The sequence below is a fragment of the Ambystoma mexicanum genome, chromosome 8, assembly GCF_040938575.1.
Source record: "Ambystoma mexicanum isolate Mex_15411 chromosome 8, UKY_AmexF1_1, whole genome shotgun sequence".
Taxonomy (NCBI): Eukaryota; Metazoa; Chordata; class Amphibia; order Caudata; family Ambystomatidae; genus Ambystoma; species Ambystoma mexicanum.
In genome coordinates, this window is record NC_090929.1 from 397365997 (window position 1) to 397386943 (window position 20947).

At 46.0% G+C, this 20947-nt stretch overlaps 1 protein-coding gene across 5 annotated transcripts in view; it reads left to right on the plus strand.

Annotated features, from left to right (window-relative positions):
* The window catches only part of CDK5RAP2 (CDK5 regulatory subunit associated protein 2), a 2172192-nt gene that overhangs the window by 209842 nt on the left and 1941403 nt on the right, over positions 1 to 20947 (plus strand). The window lies entirely within an intron of this gene.

Genomic DNA, 20947 nt, shown 5'->3' on the forward strand with positions numbered 1-20947 from the left:
TGTTCCACAGGGATCCTGCATCTCCCCTACCCTCTACAACATCTTTACCAAGCCCTTATTTGACAAGTTGGATAAACTGGGTGTCACCTACACTAATTATGCAGACGACACCCAGATCCTCATACCAGGCAACTTCGACTCAGATATGGCTTTGGTAAACAAAATATAACTCATCATTCAGGCATAGATGGCCACACATGGCCTATGCCCGAACGATGAGAAAACCAAAATCCTGCTCCTTGGCTCCAACGCCAACCTAAAAAAACTCAGCCCCAGTTACAAAACCTTCAACGTTGGTGGCAACACCATTGCAACTGCCAAAACAGTGAACACCTTAGACTTTCACCTAGACTCCACCTTGTCACTAAATAAACAAGCTAACTCACTAGCTTCCTCCACCGCATATACATGCAAGCCAATCAGAGCATGCAGAGCATTCCTCTCCCAAGCTAGCTGCATCATCATCGCTAATGCCCTAATACTCTCCAGACTCGATGATTGTAACGCCATGTACCTAGGAGCCAACAAATACATAATCAACAAACTCCAAACTCTGCAAAACAATGCACTCAGATCAGCCCTCAACCTACCCTCTAAGGAACATATCTCCAACAAAAGACGAGAACACAACTGGCTCAAAATCTGCGACTGCATCTCCCTCAAAACAGCATCACTTACTTTCAAATGCTTAAACAACCAACCCCGTCCTACCTCGCTGCCAGAATAGTAAAAAAGACCTCCTCCCGCCCCACCAGAACAATCCACTCCCACCGCCTCAGGTACCCAAATTCAGACAAAAGAAAGCGGGTGGCAGTAGTTTCCCTGTCATGGCAGCCCAGCATTGGAACGCCCTCCCACTAAACACAAGAGCAGACCAATCCTACCACACCTTCAGGCGAAACATCCTCACCTGGCTACGCGCCAATGATCCCTACGACTGATCCGTGCACTAACTGACCACAACCAAACTGAATGTAAATATGTACATCCCTGTAACTGACTTGCCTAATGTAACTAACTGTATGTATATATGTACATTTTGTGCCTATCCTGTAACCAAATTTTTATGTAACCTTACTTTCCTGCCTCTCTGTTGCGCCATGTTACCTCTGGGTTCTGTGCGCCATACCAAATAAATAAACCAACAAACAAACATACAAGATATTTTCATCCTCTGGCTGTGGGTTGATTTCTTTTTTTTCGTTTCAGAACATTTAACGGCACACGCTTAATAGCCAGTATTTCTTTTCCTAGCTTGCATGTTCCCTTACAAGTGTTCAGATGGTTTTCCAAAATCAAACCTGTGGGGTGGATTTTGGGAGGCCAACATTATGGTGAATAGGAAAATACACTAAGGTCTAGCCCAGGCTTGTCCAACCTTTTTGAATGTGGGGCCGAAGCATTAATTTTTTGTCACCCAATGGGCCGGCGAGCCAAAAGTCAGCAACCTCACCCAAAGCAGTATATTAAAAAGCAATATTGTGTGACCTTTGACACAATAGCATCACAGGCAGTGATAGCCATGCAGTCCCTAAAATAGCTTTTGGTGTCAGGGGCAGTGATCAAAGGTTAGTTGCTTGTGATTTCTTTCAGTGTGTATGTGTTCATATTTTCCTGAAATAGTGGGGGCGACCGAGCGTAGCGAGGGGGCTATAAGGATCTAGGGAGGGTTTAGGGGGGTTGCCCCCAAGAATTATTTTTCAAATATGGGATTGAAATGGTGCATTTAGCACGTGGGCATGCATTGGCAGTGCAGCATGTGGGCATGCATTGGCTGCGCAATCAGAATCTCTGATTGTCTTGTTCTACAGGCCAATCAGAGCCCACGATTCTAGGGAACTTCTGTGGGCTGATGTATGCCCAGCTCACTTAGTGAAATCACCAGTAAATCAGGGCTGTGGGCCCGAGCTTCTCAGAGCTGGCCCTCCTCGTAACTGCAGCAAAATACATTCTGCCACAAGACCAGGGGCTCTGTGTGCAACCAACCTAGCAGGCCTAATGCATAAGGCCTGTAGAACGTCTGCAAATACAAAACTGGATTGCCACCATAGACCAGGAAAAAGGGATCACCAGTTTCCCTTTTGAAGAAGGCCATTGCTGCTGCAGGGACGTGCCAGAACACAGAGTAAGCTGCAGGTAAGTGGGGCAGGGGTTGGGTGGTGGGGAGTGGGAGAAGGTGATGGATTTTGGAAAGTTTGAGGGACAGTGGCTCAGGTTCACTTACCTATTGCCCAGCAGAGGAGATGGAAGCCATCAGCTTCTGAGGAGGCTTGGAAAGTGGACATTGCAATAAGTTAAAGGTCACATGTGGAGCTTCCTGATGCGCCCCTCTGAGTCGTTAATACGATGTATCCACATCCACTCTGTATGGTAGGGTGAAACTGATATATTTTGTTTCTGCTGTGCCTGAAATGTAAAAATCTGTGCAAGAGAAAACCGGAAGGTCTCCTACAGAAATGAGGAACACGCCATTGCGGTTTTCAATTCTGTTTTGTATTGCCTGACGTTACAGCTGGGGTGATGAAGTCGATGGCCAGCTACTTGCTGGCAGCCTGGTAGACTAGAGGCCTGTAGACTCCCCGCACCATTGTCATCGTCAAGACCTTGCTGTCTGTAAGGGAAGGGCAAGTCGATCAATCAGTACCTGAGAGCTTTACACATTAAACGTTTTTTCTTTTCCATTTTTTCTGTTTATTTTTCTTTTACTCCTGTGAATTATTTTTTTCATATATACAACATTTGATTGTTTTACTTGTCCTAACAGGAAAGGGTAAAGTGGCTGAATGCGCTGTAAAGTTATTTTCTATTTTATTAAATTCAACTCATTCGAGCTCTACACTGCACGTTAATCTAGTTTAATGCTCAGCAATGTTGTTGAGAAATGGCTAAATCAAACAGTACTTTATTATTCGCTGTTCCTATTAACAAACGTTATGAAACCTCTGGCAACATACTATCTGTACGCATCACAATTGGGGCGGGAAGACATGTTTTTCACTTTCAGTCAGTGAACAGCAGCCATGATGTTCAGCGTGAGTGAGACATGGCAATTTCTTATGTTTAATATCCTGCAGCAAAAATGCTACCTTGTCTCTTGAATAAAATGGTATTATAAAAAAATACATTACCTTTGCAGTGACATTCAGAACTGTAGCTTGTTTTGAAAAGAAAAAGATGAAAAAACAACCCGTAGGATACATTTAGTTGCATGTTTGGAAGGACAGAAACGGCAAAGAAAGCATGTCCTGTCGCTTTACATTTTTGAAATGTGTATCAAACTAATGAAGGCCTGTCTGTTTTATAATAAGAGAACTAAAAGAAGTGGAAGTACCCACGGAGCTGATCTTGGGTCGCAATTTGTCAAAAATGAAAATTCCGTTTTGATGGTCATTTTCAGTTTTTAATTGGCTGAGGACTGGAACGCCACAACCCAGTTTATTTATTTATGCAATGATTGTGGTATACCTGTTTCCGACAAACATTGCATAAATAAAATAATTAACCAGTTCGGGGTATTACAGTCCTCAGCCACGACCCGGTTAAATTAACCGGGTCATTGCTGAGGACTGTAACTTCCTCTGATGACCCCATTCATGTAGTCATCAGAGGAAGTTACAGTTCGCACGCAGGCACTTTATTTTTTTACTCTTCTACCTCGCGGGCCACATAAAACGGCTTGGAGGACCGCATTGTGGCCCGCGGGCCATAGGTTGGACAACCTTGGTCTAGCCAGTGCTCCAGATAAGATTAGGATGTAGGGTTATTTTACTCCCCATTTTTGTTGGGACTAAAGTGATTTTTTTAGGGCGTAAAAATTCCCAATGAGACTATTTTCTAAGCGAATAAAAAATGTTTACTGAAATGTTTTTTTAATATTTATTTCTTTGAAGGCAGTTATTCGTGCACATTAAAAGATACGTGTTTACTTCTTCCAGTCAGGCAGTTAAAATAGTTTCTTCCTGTGGTACTATGTGCACTGTTGGTTCAAACATATCCATGGAGCTGTGAGGGTGAAAGCAGGGTTGCAAGATTCTACATGTCTTTTTCTTGTTTTTTGTTGCAATTATTGTTTGTCCCTATTTTTCTTTTTTGGGAGTATTTGCCAATTTTTAGGGAGTACAAGTGGCTGATACCCCCCTTATCTGTATTTTGGGTCTAGCCAAACCCAATCAAAGTATGTGTCAGAACAATAAGGCTTAGACTTAGGAGGGTGTGTGAGTGGTCTAGGTCTATAATGAGTCCACACAGAAAAACACAAATAACCACAGTTAGGCAGGTAAGTACAAAAATATACAATTATTTGTTAGGCCTTTTAAAGTACGCACTAGGCAATGAAACCTCTAATCAAATATTGCCACACGTTTACTGTAAATATATATGTACACGTTCATCCATAGGAGAAGCTATAACAAAAACTAAAAAACTAGTGTAAAACAGGTAAGTACTCTGATGTATAGCACTCAATCGAAACACTTTAGAGCAACCATACAACTATTCCCTAGCACTTCAGCCCTTGGTCTGGGGCCCTATGCTTAAAGTTATCCGTTCCAAAGTTATACTTTTCATGTAGGTTTACTATTTGATTGAATTATGCCATTGGTTGTGACTAAAAGTTTGTTAAGGAAAGTTCAGATAAGTAACTCTCTCAATCCCACTACCCTAGGATAGGCCTAGGAAGGGATCCTTGACCAGGTTATCACCAACCTAAGTCAGGAAAGTGAAATATAGGGACAGGACTTTACACCCATTTAACGCTATGGAGGACAGGGGCCTGGGGAGGGGTGTGTGAAAGAAACTGGTATGTTAACTTATCCCCCTGATTTCTTTTTCTCCAGAGACCACCTCTAAGGTTACGGATTCTGTTGGGGGTGGAGGGGACAGTCTTCTGTGCATGGTCCTATTGAGGGAGGCCCAGGGGTCATGAGTGCTTAGGTCACTTTCGGGCATGGGATCTAATTTTGGTCAGTAGCAGTACTTGAATCTCATTCCCAGGTACCCTCCAGCTGAAAACCCTTGCAAAGAAAAGATGAAGATTTCTGCAGAGCAGGTGGTCTCTGGACACCTGCAGGGAGCAAAGAAGTCTGGTTGCAATGGGAGTTACCACGGTCAGGCAGCAACATGTAATCTTCAATGGACAAGCAAAGGAGCAGGCCCTGCACAGCTTCCATTGATGCAAGAAGGCTGAAGATGAAGGAGCTTGTGTCTTGTAGTGCTAGCTGATGCCCCAAGCTCCAAGGATGCACTCTGAATAGCAACGGCTGCAGCAATGTATTCCCGGAGAGAGCTGGACAGTCCACCGGTTGGACCAGGGACCCTTCCGAAGACTCAGAAGGCTCAGATCCTCGAGCATGGGTGGAGACTGGTTGTTTCCATCAGTCCAGAGGTTGAAGCACCAATAGGGGCATTCTTGAGATCAGGGAGAGGATCAGGGCTTCACTGGAGCTGGTGCTGGCCAGCTTCTGGACTTGTCCTTGGGTGGTCAGCGTGCTGCTCTTCTTCTTAGGGGACTTGGCTCCATTGATGATCTGTGGAATGACTGCAGGATTTGGATTGGAAGCTAACCCAGGTCCACCTAGGGTAAGGATCTGCATCATTCAAGCTGGCAGTGGCTATCCATTCATGGGTAACCACTGGCCAGAGAGTCTGTCCAGCAACAGACATTCAGGAACCAGGATGTGGACTCGGACCAGACAGTCCCAGCTCACACATTCAACCACACACAGAGTCCACCCCTTAGCTTGTGAAAAAGGACAGGCACAAATCTTGTGGCACAGTCATGTTGGAGGGCTAGCCACTCTTGGTCGCCATTCCAGTAATTGCAAAGGTCACAAGTAAAAAGTTCAAAACCCAGTAGGAAAAGATTTACTGCCCTACTGCCACAGCCCATCCTGGACACACTGTACTTGTAACCCAAAAGTTACAAAAGAAAAAGATAGGATACAAAGTATCCTAATCACACTTCACTTATGGTGCTGTGAGCAGTTGTAAAAATACAAGAAATCCATAAAGGGAGACAGTGCCTCACCACAGCCCTGCATTAAGCCGAGACGAGAAGGCAGTGAAAAAAGGCCACTGGTGCTCTTTGCAGCTCCGCTGCGAGCACAAATCTAATCCGATCAGCTGTTGCCGTATTCTTTGGAACAGAGTGTTCCACGCTCATGATGCCACCTGCCGCTTGCTCTGCGGCTCTGAAAATACCCAAAATGGCTGACCACAACAAAGAGTGCCGTTGAAATCACTGCCTCAGGCCCGTGTGCTGATTTGTTGCACCAACCTGCCGGCCCCTCCCCTCTCTGCCTTAAATGGAGGGGGAAGAGGGCCGAGAGGCAAAGCTAAGACGAGAAGGCTGTGAGAACAGGCCACCGGTGCTCTTTGCAGCTCCGCTGTAAGCACAACTCCAATCCGATCAGCTGGAGGCTGGATTAGCTGTTGCCGTATTCTTTGGAACAACCGGTTGTTCCACACTCATGGTTGATTGATTGATTTATTTATTTGTATAGCGCTTTACACCAAGGCGCTGTACACTGCCACTCCCAGACCCACGCCAGAGACCTGTACACCTGCTAAAATGTCTTCCCACTGCCCTCACTCAGAGTCCACACGTGTCTCCAGCATACCTGAAAGCCTATAACTCTGCACTAAGGACATACACAGCAACGCCGGACCATGAAGGAACTCCGGAATGCATTCCCCCTACCGTGCACGAGACAATTGCGCCAGCCAAGGCCTCGCCTTACACCGAACAGAACTCTGCCTCCTCTTATCCTCATGCTGATATTGATGCTGTAATCAACAGAATACCACACCTACCTACAACCTATCCTGCTGACATTGATTTAACCATACTTGATGTTGAAACTACCAATCCCACCGCTACTACCCCAAATATCATACAGCCACACCTACCTAGCGCCAGTTCTGCCTGTATTGAATTGAATGCCATTGCCAGTGATGCTCATACCCCTAAAAATGCCACTGCAAATGCCACTGTTAGAAATGTCATGATGCCACATTTTTCTACCGCCAGTTCTGCCTGTTTTGAGTTGAATGCCATTGCCAATGATGCATATACTACTGACAAGGATATTCCCAATGCTACTGATAAAAATACCACCCTAGCTACCACCAGAAACTGCCCCCACTCCAGCCTTCCTAAGCCACCACCCACAGCCACCATCGCCCACCATGAGCCCCGCCACAATTGCGCCCTGGTAAATGCCTGCTCCATTAATGCCCACGCATTAGAAATCCATGACCTTATCACCACCCACAACTTGGACCTCCTTATGGTAACCTAAACCTGGCTACATGATGCCTCGGGTCCCGCGTTGGGCCTGGCCCTCCACCCAGACTACTCCATCACCAGACAAGACCGTACATCCAAAGGTGGCGGCGTAGCTCTCATAGCAAAAGACTCCCTCTCTATCAGGCAGGTCGACAAAGACATGAACAGTAGTGACTACCTCCAATTGAAACTCAACCTATCACAACAAAGCACTATTGCCCTACATCTCGTCTACCGTCCACCAGAACCTATAAGGGACTTCCAGGCAGCCCTCACCCACCTCCTATCAGACAACTTAAAATAAAAACACCAAAGCTATCTTACTTGGCAAGCTCAATCTAGGCCTCAATGACGGCAAAGACCCAGCGGCCAAGTCATTCAATTTAGCCCTTGAGACCCTAGGGTTCAACAACTCTGTCACCGACCCCACACATACACAAGGCCAAACACTTGATTGGATAGCCCAACACAATTGTCCTCTCTGCATCACTGGTAACACTCCCACCCTGTGGTCTGATCATCATATTCAACATCCCTACTACCAGTGTCCATTCACACCCCCCCTTACCCCCTTACCTCCTGCACTCACCAGAAGCTCCCGACAGCTCACAAAGGAAAGGATCCTACCTTACCTACAGGTACCAGCTTTCAGGCCTCCATTCTCAACTGACCCAGAGGCCCTCTCTCCATCTTACGACAATGCCATCACATTGGCTGTCGACTCCCATTTCCCCGCTTAAGCCCCGCAAAGCTAAACCTACCAGCCACACTAACGCCTGGTTCACCCCATACCTCCTCAAACTCCGCTCTACAAAACAGACAGCCCTATCCTGCTGGCAAACCACCTACTCCGATGCTGACAAAAAGGACTTCCATAATCTTTCAAAAGAGTACAGAAAAAGTGCTCATCCACGCTCACACTCACTAACCAACACTCCTATCCACAACACTGCTCCATCCACAGATACCGCTGATCTCCAGTCGGCCCCCCATTTCTCATTAAAAGCAATTCAGGAACACGACATGATCGACCTTATGAAAACTAAAAAGCCATCTAATTGTAAAGGAGACATATCCCATTACCGGCTCACGGTTAGACTATTTCAACGTTCTCTTCCTGGGCACATTGGCAAAAAACCTAGACAAGTTGCAAGTCATACAGAACAGTGCACTACGCGCAGCTATGGGCATTCCCAAAAGAGAACCCATCCCAAAAATGTGGCTCTCTACAAACTCAAATCACAACCAAGTGAAATAATTTTGTAGAAGTGCAATTTTATCACGTTTGAAACAAGTACCAAACCTTTATCTCTTTAGTTCAAAGGATATTGAATATGTGCGATTTCCAGTTAGCAAGAACTCCATATGGTGGAGGTTGGCCTAACAACAAGAGAGGGCTTAGAAGCCATACTGAGATCAACAAAAGAGCTAAAGGGGGGTGGGGCTTTTGGTTTCCAGTTCACTACCATTGGAAAAAGAACAACAAAACCAATCAATAACATGATGTCCTCCAAGTGTAGGGGGGGATACGGGGCCCGGCGGGCAAATTGAAATATCCTGGAGAAGGGTGGAGAATAGTGGAGAGAATTCTCAGGCAAAGACTCACTTTTGCTGGAAATTCTGACGCAGGTCCTTTGGAACCTGGGGGTGAGCTCAGAGTCCCCTTAGACATTCAGGATTAAATGTGATATGCTGGAACAGCAGGGGGTCTTCTGACAGCATTTAAGAACAGCACAATTGGAAACCCCATAGTGCTACAACATTGGAATTCAGGTGTGCAAGGCAGCTTTAAAAAAAACAGAGGTCTACCATCGAGTTGATTATAGCAAATTTATATTGGAACCTCGCCTGTTCCAACTTGCAGGTTTTTTTTTAACAATCTGGCAGAGATCTTGGAGGGGATGAAGACAGATTTTGAAGGAACACACATAATTCGGGGGGGTGACTTGAATTCTCAGTGCATCCCTCTGCTAAAAAGAGGGTCTATCCAAAGATCCTGTAGAATATCAGAGAAAGGTAAAATCCTGGGTGAGTTCCTGCAGGGCTGAGGCCTTAAAATGACGAATGGATCTCTGCAGGGCGATTCCCCTGTGAATCCAACCCGACACAACCCGACATAAGGGATCCTCTGCCTCGATCATTGATTACATCTTTCTGTCCCCAGCCCTCTTCAAATGTAATGTATCCCTGAATTTAGAGTGGGAAGGTGGGAGTGATCATTCTCGGCTAGAATTGGTCTTCTCTGACATGGGTTCTAGTGTACATGAGACAGATGCCGGCCCTGGTAAACGGGAAAGGGAGAATTTGTCTACCAAAGTATAGGGGGGAGGCAGGGCCTCTTAACAATCAACTATTAGATGCGCCAGGGAACATCTTCAGGTAAACTGTAGGCCCGAGACCTTCGTCAAATTTATCTGATCTATTACCCTCCAAAGTGGGCCGGGGGGGGCACAAAACAAGTTCATTGTCACTACTTTGACGAGGAAACGTTGCAAAGGAAAAAACAATTAAACCAGAAGTTGAGTAAATTAAAGAGGAATAATATAAGTGGGGCTGAGCTGAAAAGAGTCCAGAGTCCTTTCACAGAATTACAAGCACTCGTGATTGGGAAGAAGAATATTACGCCTCCAAAAAGAGGGTGAACAGATGCTGAAGTTCCTGAGTAATAAAGACTGTAGAGGCTTCTGGTCTGTCATCAATCAGATGGGGGGCAAATCTGACAGTATGCTTGGAATTTAGTGTCGGAAAAGGGTTGGACAGATTACCTGTCAGCAGCCTTTGTAAAACCCAAAGGGACCACACATTTCCCTGTGAAAGACTCTGATTGGAATCTCTCTTTCAATGAGCAGACTTTGGTGGACATGATCGTCAGTAGTTCAACTTCGAAGGCCGCTGGGCCTAACGGGTTGACCTACCAGGTTTTAAGAAGCAATCCCTTGTTCTGGCCAAACATGCTGGGCTGGTTGTTCGGGGAGATTTTGGCGAGCCAAACTTTTCCACCATCATGGAAATCAGCAATTATCATGCAGACATTAGAGCTCATATGGAAAACGGATCCAAAATGCTATCAAACATGGAGAGGTACGTAGTGGATGGGTTAATTAAAGCAGATATGGGTACTCAAACACTAATCGAGAACCCAGTGAAAGCAAAAAAGGCTATGGTTACAATAGACTGGAACCTCACAATAGACAATATGCGAGCAAAGATAGTACAAACTAATTTTTGTCAGTGGATAAAAAAATAGAACACATTGCAAATTATCTTGAAGTTTCCGGATTGGAAAATTTGAGACTGAGGTTAAATATCACCCAAACTGGGGAGGTGCTCTCAAAAAGAGGAATGAGGTAATCAACTAAGTATTGCTGTAATGGGTGTAACTCCTCTGAGGAACAAACACTTAAGCACCTATTAACAGATTGTGAGGGAACATGGCAGTTAAGATCTGTTATTTGCCAAATTTGGTATGAACTCTGAGGGCCATGGGCCGGATATGTTTTGGGATTGGTTAATCTCAGGGAAAAATCAAGCACTCACTATTGCAATCGTACAGGTGTTGGATAGATTCAATATAGTATTCTAAAGCCTGGGAAGAGTTTCTGATGTACCCCCCCTGAGGGTTCAGTGACATTTGATCTGACTCTGTACTTTTTCCTTGGCTTGGCTTGGTACCTCCCCCTTCCTCAACTTTCAACTTTTACTTTTCATTATTTTGAGTCGAATTAGAAATTCGTTTTAGGATATGAGTGTGTTTTATGAATTTTACATGTTAATTGTTTAATATGAATTGGAAATATGGTTTATTAAATTGTCAAAGTTATGTGGATTTGTAAAAGGTTAAAGTTTAACCAAATACATTAAAAACATATTTTTTTTAAAAAGGGAACACCTCACGGCCGCCAGGCAACGAGCCCACTGGCTCTTTATAAAAGAATGTGTAATATTCAAAGCCCTGGCACTGACCCACAAGTGCATCCACCGCACCTGCCTACCTGTCGCAAAGGATTCACCCATCCACTTTCGTAAGACCCACCAGAACGCCCTGCTCTAACATGCTCACTGTGCCCTTGATCAAAAGAGTCAGAGCATGCAGCGCTAGCTTCCAATATCTAGCATCCTGGAATACCCTCCCTCCACCATTACTTGCGGGGGGATCACATCTGGCATTCCGAAAGGTGCTGAAAATCATGCTCTTCACCTACTCAAATCTGCCCTAAACACAGCAGGTCTGCATACTTAAATATGATATAAACTGCAAATGTATATTTAATCTGTGCCTATGCTGTATTTATGTAAATCCTGTAAATGTTTACTCAACCTGTACCCCCCTGTAACTAAGTGCCCCTCGAGTAACAGCGCCACGATGCCCAAGGGCTGTTTGTGCGCAATACAAATGTAAAAAAATAAATACATTAATTAAAATGAGCACAAAGCAAAGGAAGTAAAGCAGCAGTCTTTACTTGCCTCCAAAAAGTCAGGTCATGAATCAAAGCAAAAATAAAGGGTGTCCCATAGATAAAGCAGCAAAAAGTACATCTATCCTAATACACAAGATTGTTGTCCCCACCTTTCTTAGGGTATTCTCATGAGTCTACACGCTTTCTCCCTCACCAGCCCAGGGTCACCTTCCTATGCCTTAGGCTTCATCAGGCGCTGATTTCTCCTTTCTGGTCTCTGGCTCTAACCAGGGTCTGAGATGCAGCCCTTGGCATTCTTGGGTCTTCCTTTCCCTCTCCGGGTGTAGTCTCTGTTAGTGTGTGAGATATAGCTCTAAGTAGGATGGCAGATTTCTCACTTTGACTCTTGATCTCCCCTCTGGCTCCTTCGCAGGCTCTAAGTCTGCCTCCTAGGTGGCGCGGAGTCTCCCTCCTAGGAGGCCATGATGTTTTCATGCTAGTTATCTCACTCAACAACGAATGGGAGCCCTTCTCACCACATGCGGGGTATAGTGTGGCTGACCCAACACAGTCTGTCCCAGTCACTGGCTGCTCCGACTCTTCTCAGCTCTCCTTTTCGCTCCCTGATTATGAGTTAACAGCTCTATTATATACTCCTGCTTCCATTCTCTCATTTGATCCTCTTTTATCATGGCCAACCAGGTGTCTACTCACAGATTGTATGAAGCGGTTAAGGTGGTTCTCTGCAATAATCTGATTAGTAGTGAGGCTGTGTAGTTCAGAGCTTCATGGGGAGGAGGCAGCCTGTATAAAGTCTGGTGGCCTTTTTCAATTCAAAACATCGGCTTTTGGCGAGTAAGATATTGTGTGATGTGTGGAGAATTGTGGGGCGTCTGCCTAGTAGCTTGCAATTTAGCCTGGAAAATGTCCTATTTCTCTTCCCTTTTCCTTGGAAATGTTGTATTGGTGTTTCCAGAGTAGTTGTAGAACTAAATAAATGTTTCGTGTATACAACCCTTTATGCTGAAAGGGGAATGCTTGTGGGTGTTCCACTGTGTGAATAGTGAGTGGAAGGTAAGATTAGTGTATGGGTAAAGTGTTTGGGTGCGCTCTCCATGCACCCTCAGCTGATGCTTGTGGAATTTGCAGGGGAGTTGATGTCTACATTGCAGGAAAAGGGGGGTGAGCCCAGAGATGCTCTGCACTGCATGAGATTGGATTTGAACAATATGTGTATTAGTCATTTGCTTTCGATACAATCTGACACAAAGCACTTGAACCACCATGTAGTGGGCGATTGTACACTGGTCATGTGTTGTGTCAAAGGATGGTTTGGTCTTGGATGGGTCGAGAGTGATCAGAACTCTGAAGCAGCCTTCAGCTGTAAAGTCAAGTCGATGCCCTCATGTTGAGGAAGTATGTTATTTGATCAGTTGCGAATTGTTTTGGAGGGCAGAATCCTGACTATAGCCTAGTGTTTGGTTTTGTCTGAAGTTGTGCAGTGACAATTTTATCCTCCCAAATCTTGGAGCTCCACTGCAACTGTGTAATGGGGAAGTAATTGCTGGAATGTTTTGGATCCATGGATGCTTTTGTTTAGGAAGGGTGCGGCCATGGAGTGTTTTGGGGCATTTGAATATGTGTCCTCTATGTAGCAGTCTTTTAATGAATTCTGTGATGGGGTGGCACATGTCATTATGGGCTGAAGCAATGGCTGCTGGGAGCGGTTGCCTGAGACCATGCTTGAGCTACATCCCTTGTGGAGTTGTAGTTCATCACTGACGTGTGCTTCTTAGAATTATAGGCCATAAAGTATTTTCCTCTTGGTTCCTTGCTGGGATCAGATCCCTCTTTAGTAGTGGCCATGGATGTCCCTATATTCTGCACTTTTTGAATGAAGGTGGCTAGTCTGTCCTAGAGGCCTTGGTTTTGTGGGATGGTGCATGACGTACATTCCGATGGAGGGAAATGTCTGCACAACTTTGAACAGGTCCCTTGGGCTATTTTTGGTATTTTATTATGCAACCAGAGAAGTGATCTTTTTATGTTAAAGATTGGTGTTACTTTATTCTGATGTTTTGAATTGGGGATATACCCACTATCCTTTTGAAGGTGGTTTTCTTGCTTGCAGCATCTTTAATTGATCTTAAGTGCGTTTTGTAACCAGAGGTTTCTGTGGTGTTGTACTCCTGCACACCACCTATCTGCTCGGGGAGTTGCACAGGATTACATAGTGTGGGATATGATATTTGACAAGACTGTGAGGGGTCTGAATCCAGGTTGTGTTGTGCTAAGATTTCTTCCTGCGATAGTCCAACAGATCCAGACCCTGATGGAATGATATTGTTCATGCAATGTATCTTATTGTTGGAAGGCTATTTGGCTAAGATTTGCAACTGTAGGCCTTTGCTCGTATTAAGGAATTCTTTAGATGAGCATATGAAGTTAACCTCTTAACAAAAACTGAAATCTAACAATGAGGTGTCTAGAGGAGAGATCATGTGTTACAGGGTGGCTTAGAATTGTTCAAAGATTTTAAAGGACCTGTAGGGCCATAGCAAGTGGTATCTTAGTGGCATGATTTGAGTGAAACAACTACTTTGACACAGATCATTTTGCAGCATGTGGTAGGGACATTTGTTGGGGAGGGAGATGTTATGCTCTCCTGTGGGTGATGGCTACCATTCTTCCTCATCCAATGGGTATTTCACTGTGGCAGAAGCACTACTATCCTGTCAAAGGTGGTGATGGAGCCATTTATGAAACTGGTTTCTGTGCTGGAAAGCACGACGCTCCAAAGGATCCATTATGGTGTATTCCCTGAATGGACGAATAAAAAGGGCAGGCTGTTACGCTAGCCTTTTTTGACCCATTTCAGAACTGAGGGGAACTAAAACCCGATCTCTCCCCCTCTCCTCCCAGGTACGAGTTCACCGTGCTTGCAACACAACACTATACACTGGCACTCCTTTCAACTAAGGGTGTTTTGTCAATACCTAAATATTTGCTCATGCAGGGGGGAGTGTGGGAGGTTGTGATGATTCTATTGTTCAGGCCCTGACCCTTAGAACCTTACATACATGTTAGAACCTTACATGCATGGAGCCAGCTGTTCTGCTCCTGTAAGGAAGTTGGGGAAGAGGACCTTCAACTCTGAGATCACAGGACACCCAGGAACCAATCGGCTGGCAATGAAAGGGCTGGGCCAGCACCTCCTGAGAATTGGGGCGGGGGCCAGGGTGAGGCTTTAGGGCGACTAATCATAGACGGTGGCCATCTGAAGGAGAGTTCATTTAATTTGCTATATCGAATATCAGTAGTTCTGGCTTGGATCCATCCAGTCATAAGTTTGCGTCATTTGATTGAATTTCAGTGATCTGTATCGACCGCCAAGTCTGTGGTTCATCAGCGTGTTTGAAAGGGCATTTGTTGTTGGTCAACCAAGGTAGCGAAGGGGCACATTTGGTGAATAACAATTACTAAAAGGTAGATTCTTATGGAACTACTTAGGGTAATTATCACAAGAAAGAATCGAACAGTACTTTTCAGACAAGCGCGTATTGATGATGATGACCATGCAATTTTATTATCAAAACAGGATAAATAGTTGATTAAAACCTATCATCGTCTTAGGTTTTTCGTCCATAATTTCTCTGGTTTCTGAAGAGCCAAACTGATATCTTTCAAAGTCTATATCATTGGTTGGAATGATCAGTCTCTGCTTGTGTGTCCGTTGGGTTCAACCTTTGTTGTCTTTCTCTGGTTCACTTCACCATCTCAGTGTCTTGGAGCAAGGTGTCGTTTTCACAGCATTCACAAAGTTTCCAGGTTCACAGCACCTCAGTCTGGTTCCTGCAACCCTTTCATTGCGTTGGATGTTCTAGTGGCTTGTTAACCTCTGGTTCTTGCAGTGCTTCAAACAAATCTCAGCTTCAGGGGTTGACCATATTTGAGGACACTTCCCTCTTTTACAATACTTAAGGGTTCACTGCCCTTCATGGGTAGACAGCTTTTCAGGGATTCACTGGGTTTTAGAATACACAGCACTTCCATATTTTGATATCGATGCAGATTTTGCACGGGTATCCACAACCTCCTTATCTAGACATACCTTTCACAGAGGTTTTCTTCAAAATGCTTGAGGATGCTTACAGATTTTGTAGTGCCTTCTTGTTCAAAGCACTTTCAGTGTTAGTGTGTGGGTTCTGAACGTTCTTTGAGTGTGTACATCACTTTTGGTGTTAGATGTTTTAGGATCCATAATCTTTACATATGTGCACAGCACTCTTTGGGTGCTGATGGGTTTCTGAGATTTCTGGACAGGGCTCACTTGTGGGACCTTTTGCAAGCTTTTCTGAGCAGCTTTTGTCTTGGGGCTCTTCTTCTTAGTCCAGGTTTCATGTAGAAAGGGGCGAGCCTCCCCTGATGCCACCCTGCGTAGTAGACAAACCACCAAGCAGACTGACCCTGGGGAGACGGGGGGGAAAAACCCTCAAAAAGGGGAAAGAAACAACTGTAGTTGGTCTGTGGGTGTTCAAGAGAAGGTAAGTCCAGGTGGTAGCAGCAGGAAATTCCAGGAAGCAACAAGGAACAAGCGAGTAGACAACAGGAGTCCAGACAGGGGCCTGGAGGGAACGGGTCAGGAAGGAGGAATCTGCACGGAGCGTAGAGCGCAGTAGAAGGAAGCAGCAAGTACCAGGAAGAACGTAGGAAGGAAAAGAAGGATGGGCAAGGAGCGCGCTGAGCAAGGGAGTACTTGGCTAGAACGAAGGCAAGGCAGATACAACTGAGTGTTGAGACGCAAGGCTCGATAGTGAGCTGGGCTCATATGAATGCTGTCAGAGAAAAGTCTAGACAGTGTTCATTGCTGGCCGGTAACATTAGCAGCAGCCATATTGGAGTTCACGGTTGATAGCTCGGTCTGTATGTCTGGGTGTTTGGTGTTGTTGGTGAGGAGTAGGAATTTGGACTTGGAGTGGAGAGAGAGGGCGAGAGAGAAACGAAATGGCTGTCGTGAGCCGCTTACGGAATCTCCAGGCATGCCACAGCGGCCTAATGCGGGATGTCTTTCTCTCTCCCCCTCTCTCTCCCACCCCCTTTCTCTCTCTCTCCCCAGGGGTTGTGTGTTTAGCATGTGTAACATGTGTGTCTATGTGCGTCTGTCGCCGGGGTGTACATTTCCCATAGCAGGACCTGAGTCTTGCCTAGCAGGCCGGAGACAAACGACGCAGAGCGAGAATGCTCCGCCGAGAGGTCAATCACCTCCAAATCGAGGCTTGTTCGTCACTCAGCCCCTCGTCACAATCGGCGGTTTTGGCAGCAGAGAACCAGACTCGACCTGCGATATTCCATAGGCCGCCCACCGCTTAACACGGCACTCCTTTAGCATTTTCTGGCGCAGGAGCTTGCAAGCCTTACAAACCGTTCGTCGTGATTTAGGGGTAAACACTGGTTACATTTGCGGTGTTTATCTTTCCAAGGGAATTTGGCCCTAGAAACAGGACAGGACCTTGACGCTCGAGGGATTTTGGGTACACTACATGTCATGTTAGGGAAGTGTTACAGGCACGCCCATGTCGACGCCCCCTTTCGATTCTCGAAAGACAAGATGCAATACTCTGCGGTGACCACTGGATGTCAGACTATATGCACAGCATGTGAATCTAAGCAGATATAATCAACAGAAATGCTTTTACGGTAAGTAATGCATGTCATACCAGCTGCTTCTGTGGCTGATGACTCCTCTGAGGGATCCCCAGTCACAGCAGAGAATGGCATTAAACAGGGCACATGTGAGGACCAGAGGGATCATCGAGCTGACCTTTGGCCTCTTGAAGGCAGCTGGGCTGGTCAGTCGACGGCGGGTCAGACCCCTTTGTCCCTACGCGCTTCAGTGTGGCATGCAGGGTGTAGAAAAGGGACTCTGCCATTGTTGACAACCCCCTCATTCCCCTCCCGGACCCTTTGGGCAAGGATGATGAGGGCAGCAGACTCATTCATCTGCTGCTGTAACATCTGAGCCATTGCCCGTTCCATTCCTCCATGCCACAGATCTGTGCATCCATGTCCCAGATGTTGGGCATGGGTGGTGGGGTGGGGGGCATTGCAGGGTGGCCAGGCTGAACGATGATGTTAGGTCGGGGTGTGATCTTCAATCTGTACATGAGCCGCTGGGACCCTCCTAGCCAGACTCCACATCCACCAATATGCCGAAGACACAAAGCTGTACCTCAAGATCAACTCCATGAAGGACATCTATAGGCTCAAAACCTGCCTCTCGTTGATCCACTCTTGGATGTCCGTTGCATACTTGAAGCTCAACCCCTCCAAGTCCAAATTCCTACTCCTCACCAACACCACCAAACACCCAGACATACAGACCGGGCTATCAAGAGTGAACTCTGAGGGCTTTACACCAGAGCTCACCTCCTGCGTCAAGTCCCTTGGGTTCCACATCGACAAACCCCTCCCCTTCAAGACACACATAGTTAAGAAAACTCGACAGCTTTGTATCACCTCTCCCTCCTGCAGGAAAGTCGAACCCTTCGTCCCTTACTCGAAGGCCTCCCGTCATCCTCCTGTATGCCCCTGAGAAGTGTCCTACATGCGACTGCATGCCTAATCAAGGGTTTACGCAGATACAACCACATCGCCCCGGCCCTCATCGACATTCACTGGCTCCCACTGCACACACAAATCACCTTCAAGTCTTGCTGCATCATCTATAAGGCTGTCGCCCTCAAGTCGCCCAACTACCTCATGGAGAAACTCAGCCTCTCCGGCAGACAGCACACCACTAGAAGCCAGGACACGTGCAGACTTGAAATCTGCTGCTGCATAAAGGAAAGTACCAGAAAACAAGTCTTCTCTGCCTACAGACCAAGACTATGGAACCTCCTCTCTGTCAGCATCAGATTTGCCCCCACACTCCTACCATTCAGAAAAGAACTCAAAAGCCACTTCAAGGAATCTCTCCTCCTCAACACCTAGGGCATCACATCGTCCCTTGCACCACCTGACTCACTAGACGCTGTCCACCCCTATACTCCCTGCCACCCAGTACAGCTGTACCCCCTCCACTGTGCCCTCTGTATCTTACCCCCCTCTGAAAAGCCCTCTGTTATGCAGTTGTACTGTTGTATACCTCTGTAAAGCGCTCCGGTCCATGCTCAATAAATACCATAATAATAATAAAAGGTGGTGGTGGTGCAGCCTTCCCACCTGCACTTACATGGCCAGATGGTGGGCCCACAGTGTCGCTGTCGGCGGATATGCCTTTTGGGGTGTGATGAGCATGCAGTCAGTCTTCAGTGAGTCACGCGGGCTTGCATTACACTGATGCTACATTGTGTGTGTCCTACTGCTGTTGCAGTATTTGGTTGGTCGGTTTGTTCTCATGCATGCTTCTACATGTGGTTGTTGAGAGTGCACATGACTGTTGGTCTGCCATGGTGGCTTGTTGTGTGTGCGTTGGGACTTTGCTTTCTGTCCTGTACTCCTTTGGCGCACATGGGCGCTCCTCATGTGTGGGGCAGTGCATATTGTCTACGGTGCTTGTCCATGGCTGCCTCTTCCCAGAGCCCCTGGCATGTGTGTGTGAGATTGGTCCATTTGTTGTGGCTGAGCTGTGTCGGACTGGTTCCCTTAGCCATATATTGTTCCTCTGCCTGGGGATTAATTTATTTGGACACATGATTGGCATTTACATGGGGTTTGTTGTACTTGTCAACATCGCCTTGCGTCCCGGCTCTGGCCTCAGCTGCCCCAACTCCCTTGATGCCCTCCATGTGCAGTATGGAGCTGCACGTCTCCTGCCAAGGCATTGGGGTCAGGGGTGTCACTGTCCCTCCTCCTGTGTCTGCAGATTCCCTACGATGGGTGGCCAGGATGTTCCTCATGAGGTGTACGTGTGATGGGCCCCACAGCAGTGACCTCATCTGCCACCTCCTGCTATATGTCTGTTTTAGGCTGGTGCAACGGTTTCCAGCCCCATTGCACAACGTTGTCTATCAGGGCAGTGAGTTCTGGCTCTGAGGCGCGGCTTGCGGAGCCAGACCTCTGGCATCCTAGGTTTGCCACTCCATGGCATGTCTGCAGTGTTGTATGGGGTGGATGACCGCAGGAAGTGGCTGAATTTCTTGCATTTTTCAAAATGGCTGTCAACGAGCTTCCTGTTCCAGCGATGATGCTATTTCTGATGCCGGTAATTCCAGAGCTGTTAGTTCCGGTGCCAGAATTACTGCAACAGTGATTCTGGCAGTCTGGGTGCCGCTATGTGTTTCTGGCAGATGTTTGTCAGAATCAGCCGGCATTTTTAAGTTTTTGCTGGTAATTCCGGCATGACGGTAGTACCATTTCTTGCAAGGGCGGAAGCGCGCGCTCGCGAACCTAGAATATGTTGGTAATTCCGGCAGTTGGTTTGCCTGAAACAGTACTACCGGTAGAACAGAATTACCAGCATTTTACCGGCTTGCTCGTAATGAGGGCCTGTGTAACACATGAAAATAATGGAGATTTTGTTATTAGATGCTTGTCTTCCATGGAATGTTACAATTAGTTTGATTAGATGGTAAAAGTACACTTTGAATAGACTGAGAGGGAGCAGAGTAGGATTTCAACTTGCATCAAGGGGAAATATATTGTTAAAGGAGAAATGGATGTGATGTAAAACAGACTTAACCTGTTGTATTTTTATTTGTTTAAAACATACTAATACAATTCAATTTTTTAAAATAAAACGGCTTGGGGCTTGCAAAATGCACTAGCCTGCTTGCCTAGTCGAGATTTTATGATGGTCGAATACACATTGCATGGTACTCTGCCTTGCTCCCGTCACTTGGGGTGAGTGTATTTCTTTTAGTTCAAGTATGTCAACTAAGGAACTCACCCTGCAAGTCTGGTTGGATTTCTGGATTTCAGAGAATTTGCATGGCCTGCTACATCTAACGCAAGCAGTGTCTTATTTGTTTTATTTTTAAGGGCAATTTTAATGGTGATCTTTGAACATTTTAAGGTCATGGTCCATGACTGAGATGTTCCCTATACTTTTAGTGCTAATCGGTGTCAGTTGACACATGTGGACTATTTGGTAATCTGTCTAGGATTACCCATTTGACTGCCCTTTGGACGTTTGTGTGTCCATCCGTCTTTCCGAAAGAAATGGTACCATTTTACAGTTAGGATCTACATGCATGTCCTAAATTGGAAGAGTTGGAGTAGGCTATCCATCTGCTGCACAAGTCCCAGGAACTATTTGGGGGCTGCA